Source organism: Podarcis cretensis (genome assembly GCF_951804945.1).
Source record: "Podarcis cretensis genome assembly, chromosome: 8".
Lineage (NCBI taxonomy): Eukaryota > Metazoa > Chordata > Lepidosauria > Squamata > Lacertidae > Podarcis > Podarcis cretensis.
The window spans coordinates 63612454-63618799 of NC_137177.1; the positions used below are offsets into that span (position 1 = coordinate 63612454).

A 6346-nucleotide genomic window follows, 5' to 3' on the forward strand; every position below is an offset into this window, starting at 1 on the left:
GTTCAGGATCCCTTTGATGAAGTCTCTGCTCCCCCCCCCCCTTAAGGACATACGACTCTACACGGCTGATGAATTCTTCCCATCTCCAAGGAACTTAGAGCATCTTTCGTTGGCAAAATTATGGGTAGCTAAACACATCCTTGCATATATATATATATATATATATATATATATATATATTCCTGTCCTTTTTAGATAGCAACTTTACTGGCAATAAATTCTATGCTGTCCTTCAAAATAATCTTATATAAGGGGGGATAAAGTCTTCTCTTTGTGGAGAATATCTCTCTTCTTTCTTTCTTTCTTTCTTTCTTTCTTTCTTTCTTTCTTTTTTTACTTTGTTTTCAATGCAGAAATACTCAAACAAAAAAGCCTAACCACAATGATTCCAGTCTCCACCCCTGTATGTAAGTGAAACACACAAAAATTCACTTGTTTAGTGGGATTCTGGAAATTAATTTAATGACTCTGCAAATGCTGAAAAACTAGAATTAATCTGTCTGGATAAAAAAGGGCTTACAGACATTTAAATGCATGTATCGGGACACTTTATCAACCTAACATAAAATTGTCATCTTATCTTATTATATGACTATTTTATGCATGTGTCAAAAAATTTAAAAATGAATGCCTGTCTATTCAGTCTAATTACAACTGCATATTATCTGTCTGGATGTACCAGTCCATATCATTGTTATTAAATACAATATATTGTATTCACCTTTCAGGGTTTTTCTTTCTTTCTTTCTATTTTAAAATAGGAAAACTCTAATCCTTCAACAGAGAAAACCCCAATTTGGGGTGCAACAGAATAAATGGAAAGAATTCAAAGCCTTGAATACCTGGAAGTGGGTGGTCCTGAACATGATACTAAATGGTTTTGTAAATAATGTAAGGTTTAAGTCTGTTGCTTTATAGCCCACTGTTAGAGCGCAAACATACACCTACTTTCCTGAATAACGTTGAGGCATTTTGGTTTGCTTGTTATTTTATTTTTTGTCTTGAAAGACAGTGGGTCTAATATTAAGAATTTGCAAATGGAATCGCTGTAGCTAGGATTGTCTTCAGACTGGCCAAAACAACGGGTTAAAATATGGATTGCTGCACAGTTTTGAGGAGATGCTTGCAAGGTTTATGTAAAAAGCTACAGGGCAGACTCTCTCCCTCTCTCCCACCTCCCCCTCTCAATGGCAAATTAATTTATTTTTATTCGCACTTTCACTGTTCCATATGCATGCATCTAAGTGTGCAGCTTGTACCCTTCACAATTTCCTTTGCACTTTCCTCTGAAGATGCTCTCGGTCGTGCGCTCTCTTCCCCTCTCTTGCCTTTAATGCATTCACATTCACACTGATCCTGAAAACAGCCTAGACCAAAAAAAAAAAAAGGCACCAAAAATAATCCTTCTAACACCCCCCCAAGCTAGACCACATTTCCCATAACCCTGTAGCAGTCACAATTCATTCTAATCACTTTACAAAACAATCTTTACTATAAAAAAGGGGGGAAATGCAGACTTGTGAGCCAATTTAAGAAATAACTGCTGATACATCAGTTATTGACTATTTCACTCCAGCTCATCATAGTGCTCAAGGCAAAACGGAGAACAAAATGACAACATCAACTGCACGCAATAAACTGTGGCCCAGGAGACTACTGAAGGGCTAATTGACAGCTGTCAAGCTAATGGGAGCAGTGGCAGCTGATTCTAGAAAATTCCCTTTCCCAACAAGCCATTCAATGGAATCAGGATTTCCTTCCTTTTTCAAACATTTACGCTCCACTCTCTCCCTCACCTCCTTTTGCTCATTGTTTCCCACACTTTTAAATTTTATTTTGAGGGGTAAGGGGCTGCAAAGGACAACCTTAACCATAACTAATCATTTTGTCAGCTAAGAAGACTCTGTGCCCCACAGAGAAATATGTGGCAGGTTTGTAAGCAAAGGAAAGTCCCAGAGGCTGAGGCTGGAGGGGCTCAGGAGGAGAGTTTACTTTATCACAGCATGCAGTTCTACACACACACACACACACACACACACACACACACTACTTGTGGTGTACAAACTTTTTTTAGGGGTTACACTCAACTTCCTGGACTCATATTCCCAATTTCTGGATTTCACCTGAAGACCTAAGCATTATAATTCAGCCTGTATGGCAGATTATCTCCTACCGCCACCAAGGCTATAAGAACTTGCAAATTTCACTGTGATCTCTGATAACCAAAGAGGTTTCCATGGGAGGGAAGTAAAATAAAATCCATCTATTTCTATTTGTACGTTTTCCTGCTGACTTAAGTCCTTTTCAGGAGCAGAAGTCAATTTAAGGATTTTAATAGAACAACATGTACAGTTGTGGAAAATAAAGCATATTTTGCAGAGCTGATGGTGGAATCCACATAGCACTGAAATCCATGACATAATTCCCATTGGTGTTAAGTATTCTGGATCACACCTGAAGCCTTTGCTGTAATTTTTCCAGGCCTCAGATCAGATTTGCTCTGCCTTATTGTTTGAAGGTGGGGTGGCAACATCCTCAGGGTGCAAAGCGAGAAATCTCTAATTCCACCATAACAACACCAAGGTGAGCTGCATCTTTAACCACACAGCCCTATACATGCCTACTCAGAAACAAGCCCCACTGAGTTCAATGTGTATTATAATGGCAGTCTGAAAGCACTTCTAGGGGACCTTTACAATTCCCAGCCATCATGTCCAACCCCACCTGAAAAGGAAACAGCCATAATCTTTTCTCAATCTTTGAAAAGGGGAGATTTTATTTTTTTTTAAGCAATATGTGGAAGCTTGTAATTCCAAGTGAGATAATTATGGCTTTCATGAACTAGAATGGCCTCTGTTAAATGCAGAATCTCCACACTTTCCTAATCAGCAATAAGTGCTGTTCCCCTTCTCAGCACACACCATTTTCCAACTTAAATGATGAAAACTCGGGGGGGGGGGATGCTATCCAAATAAAACCTTTTGGTACCTCTTAGAAACCCCGTTCAGCGGCTCCATCCCCTCTACTCTCATCCACCCTACTCAACCCAAGTCCTAAAGTAAACAAACAGACACCATCATTTTTACAGATTTCTCTGATTCTTCAAGACAGCTTTAGTCTTCTCCCTTGTGGTGTTCACACTTGGGCTAGACATGAAGGATTTGCGCACCTGTCTGCAATACCTGCTGCAAGCTCTCTCTACGCTGCCGAGAGTCCTTTGTTGTTGTTATTCAACTCCAGACCATTACGAGGGCCCTAATTCCTATGACATGATTATCCAGGTACCAAAGCCCATTTGTCACCTGCAGCAGAAAATTGAGTTAATGCACAACTAAAGGCAACCAGGACTGTGTAATATCAACTTGATTACATCAAACTAGCTCCAAACCTAATTCCGCTGGATGACACTGCGTGGAGCTTGTCATCTCCAATCATTAAAGCTGTCAGGAATCCATCAGGTTTACAGCTAATTAGGTGAACACTAATGAAGCTGGCAAAACAACTTTTCTTTTTTTATGGCTGAGCGGACCTTTCAGTTTGGAGGGGGATTTTTTTTTTCCTAGAGTATTCTCAAGGTTGCTGGAGACTGGATTTCCTGAGTGACGAATCAAGGGATATGTAATGTGTATGGTTCCTCTCTCCAACACACATACTCTCCCTCTACCCCCCCCCCCTGTTTTTTCTCCTCTGCTCTATCAGTACAAAGCAATAAATTTGTCATCGCTGTGAGTATACCACAAAAGCAGTCACGAACCTTACAAGTTGCAGCTGTTAAATAAAAAAGAAAAGAAAACATTTCTTAAAAAAAAACTTTCTGCTGCATCAAATGTTTTTTTTAAATAATAATAATAATAATAATAATAATAATCTCCTTCGCTATTTTTTCCTATACGAACAGCATAGTTTTGTTCCACTTGCCTTAAATAAGCAGATCTCATTCATTCTCTACCCCCACTCCCTATATCCATTAGCCAAAGGCATTTTGATAAAGTAAAGGCAAGGCAAGTGTATGAGAAAGAATGAAAGCATTCACTCTGCCAACTTCTGATTGACCATTAAGCTATTGATAAATGTGCCTGTCAGGAGAGAGACAATTAAATCAAATATGAAACAAAGTCGTTTTGACGGGTCATTTTGATAGAGCAAATCCATTCTTCCATCTCCTATTAGTCCCGAACTCCCTTTTTTTGGTTAATGAATATTTCTTAAATAACCTGCTACTTTACATTGCAAAGCTCTTTTCTTTCTTTTCATTAAAAAAAATGCTGCTATATTAGTTTTCCTTTTTATTTTATTTTTTTAAAGTGATTTAAATGCTTCAGCCAAAGGTGCTCAGCTTTATTCAAAATCTGCACTGTTGTTAGCTAGGAGAGATTTCACTTTTGCTCAGTGCAGCACACATCGTAAGTTGTTTGTGAGAACTGCATATATATAAAGAAGAAAGCATGCCTCAAAATATAAAGGTTCAGCAGAAAGCACAGCCCAACCCCAATTCCAGCAGAGGTCTGGAGACTTTCCTTTCCTGAACACTGCAAGTTCAAAACTTGGTTTAGCCCTGAGGAACAGGCCTGAACCTCCTGGAAGATATTTCCTTTCCAGTGAAATTAATCATTGTTAAGGGAAACTTCTGAATTCACCTTTCAAGCATTTCTTCACATTCATCTGAAAGGCAAAAGATGGGATAGGTGCCTACGTCATCGTGTTTGTTACAAACAGAAACTTTTCCTTAACTTCCCAGCTCCTAAGCAAAGTGCTAAAGTGTTGCAAGGAGGAAACAAAGAGTTTCTTCCTATCACAACTTCAAGAAAGGAAGGCGATCGTTGAGGCATGCTTTGGGGGAAATAGATATGTAGGAATGAAGTTAAGATGCATGTATGCCATGCATGATGATTCATTTCAAGAAAAATCAAACTTGTCGCCCATGAGAGCCAGCCAGCCAGCCTGCCTGCCTGGTTATCTTGTAGACCAAGCCATTTCTGAGAAGATGCTGTTGAGAAGTATACCTTCCTTCTCATTGCCACAAGAAATGATAAACTCCCTGATTAAACATAGGACGACAACCACTTCAAAATCAAAGGGCACTCAGCATACCTTGCATATGTCTGCTTCCTAAAGATTACAAGAACTTCATCTCCCACACTTAAATATCCACAGAATACTGATCCTCTCCCCTTCAGTACTCTGTAAGGAGGGGATCTTCCAGTGCAAGAAGATCTCCCCTAATCAACTCTCTCCGTCCATGCCACCCCAACTAAAGCAAACCAGAAACCCTGAAAGTTGCACTGGCAGAGCTGACAGGCCACGTGCGTGATGTCATACAGAGTCTGGCGTTACCATGGCAAGTGATTTATTGAGGTTTATTGGGAATGAATAGATCAAAGGCAACTGGATGACAGGCAATCAATCAGCCATCAAATCAAGGATGGCAACAGGCCAAGGAAACTCTGCTCCAGACCCAGATCTCCACCCACCCCTTGCCTTAAAAAGGGCTGCAAAAATAAAAGGTAAGGAGTTTGGTGTTTTGTTTTTAAAAGGAAGGCATGGAGGAAGGAAGAAGTATTTGTTTTGCAAACCTGGCCTTTCCACACACAAAAATATCCGGTTTGCAAATTTAACAAAGTGGACCAGTTTCTTTTTTTAAAAAAAAAAAAGTTAAAAGGGAAAAGTATATGGATATGCTAAAAAACAAACTCTGGCAAGTGTAAAAAGGAATGTAAAAAAAGATTCTTGACAACCATCTAACAATATCCAGAACCGTTTTTTCCCCTTTTTTTCCTTTGCTCTGGTTTCCTGTGCAGCTTAGTCTTATAAATTAGAAATCAATAGCGTGGAGGGTGTCAAAGGAAGTGCCCATTCAGAAAGAAGAGGGTGTCTGGTGGTAGTGCCCCCCTCTCTCGGTGTCACCCCCAAAGGCAAAGAAAGAAAGTTGGGTGAAGGAATTTTATCCACATGGTCCTAAGCGTCTCTCTGTGCCGCCTGCCAAACCACCTCCTCTGGCACAAGAAACCATAAATAAATAACATTTGGGGTGAAAAACTGGGAGAGGGAACCAGGAAGGCGTGGGGAAGCCAAAGAGGACCCCAACGGCCCTCTTTGTACAAGTCACCCAGATGATGCACAGTTCAGGAAAGTGCCCCAAAGCTCCGGAATCCAAGGGTCTCAGCCCCAATAAAATCAAAAGTAAGGCGCTGAGAGGGTGGCTATTCCCACCAACCAACCCCCACAACCCCACCCTGCTTCCTAAATCTTGGGAGAGAGAAGGAGCGAAAGAGAGGCTGGCTAACCAGCGGTCAAGAGAGGAGCGGGGTGCAGGGCGGAATCTAACCTGGAGTGGCAGATTCTGGGA

General features: G+C 40.5%; 1 protein-coding gene across 1 annotated transcript in view; it reads right to left on the reverse strand.

Annotated features, from left to right (window-relative positions):
- The window catches only part of TSHZ3 (teashirt zinc finger homeobox 3), a 122642-nt gene that overhangs the window by 116166 nt on the left and 130 nt on the right, over positions 1–6346 (reverse strand). The window lies entirely within an intron of this gene.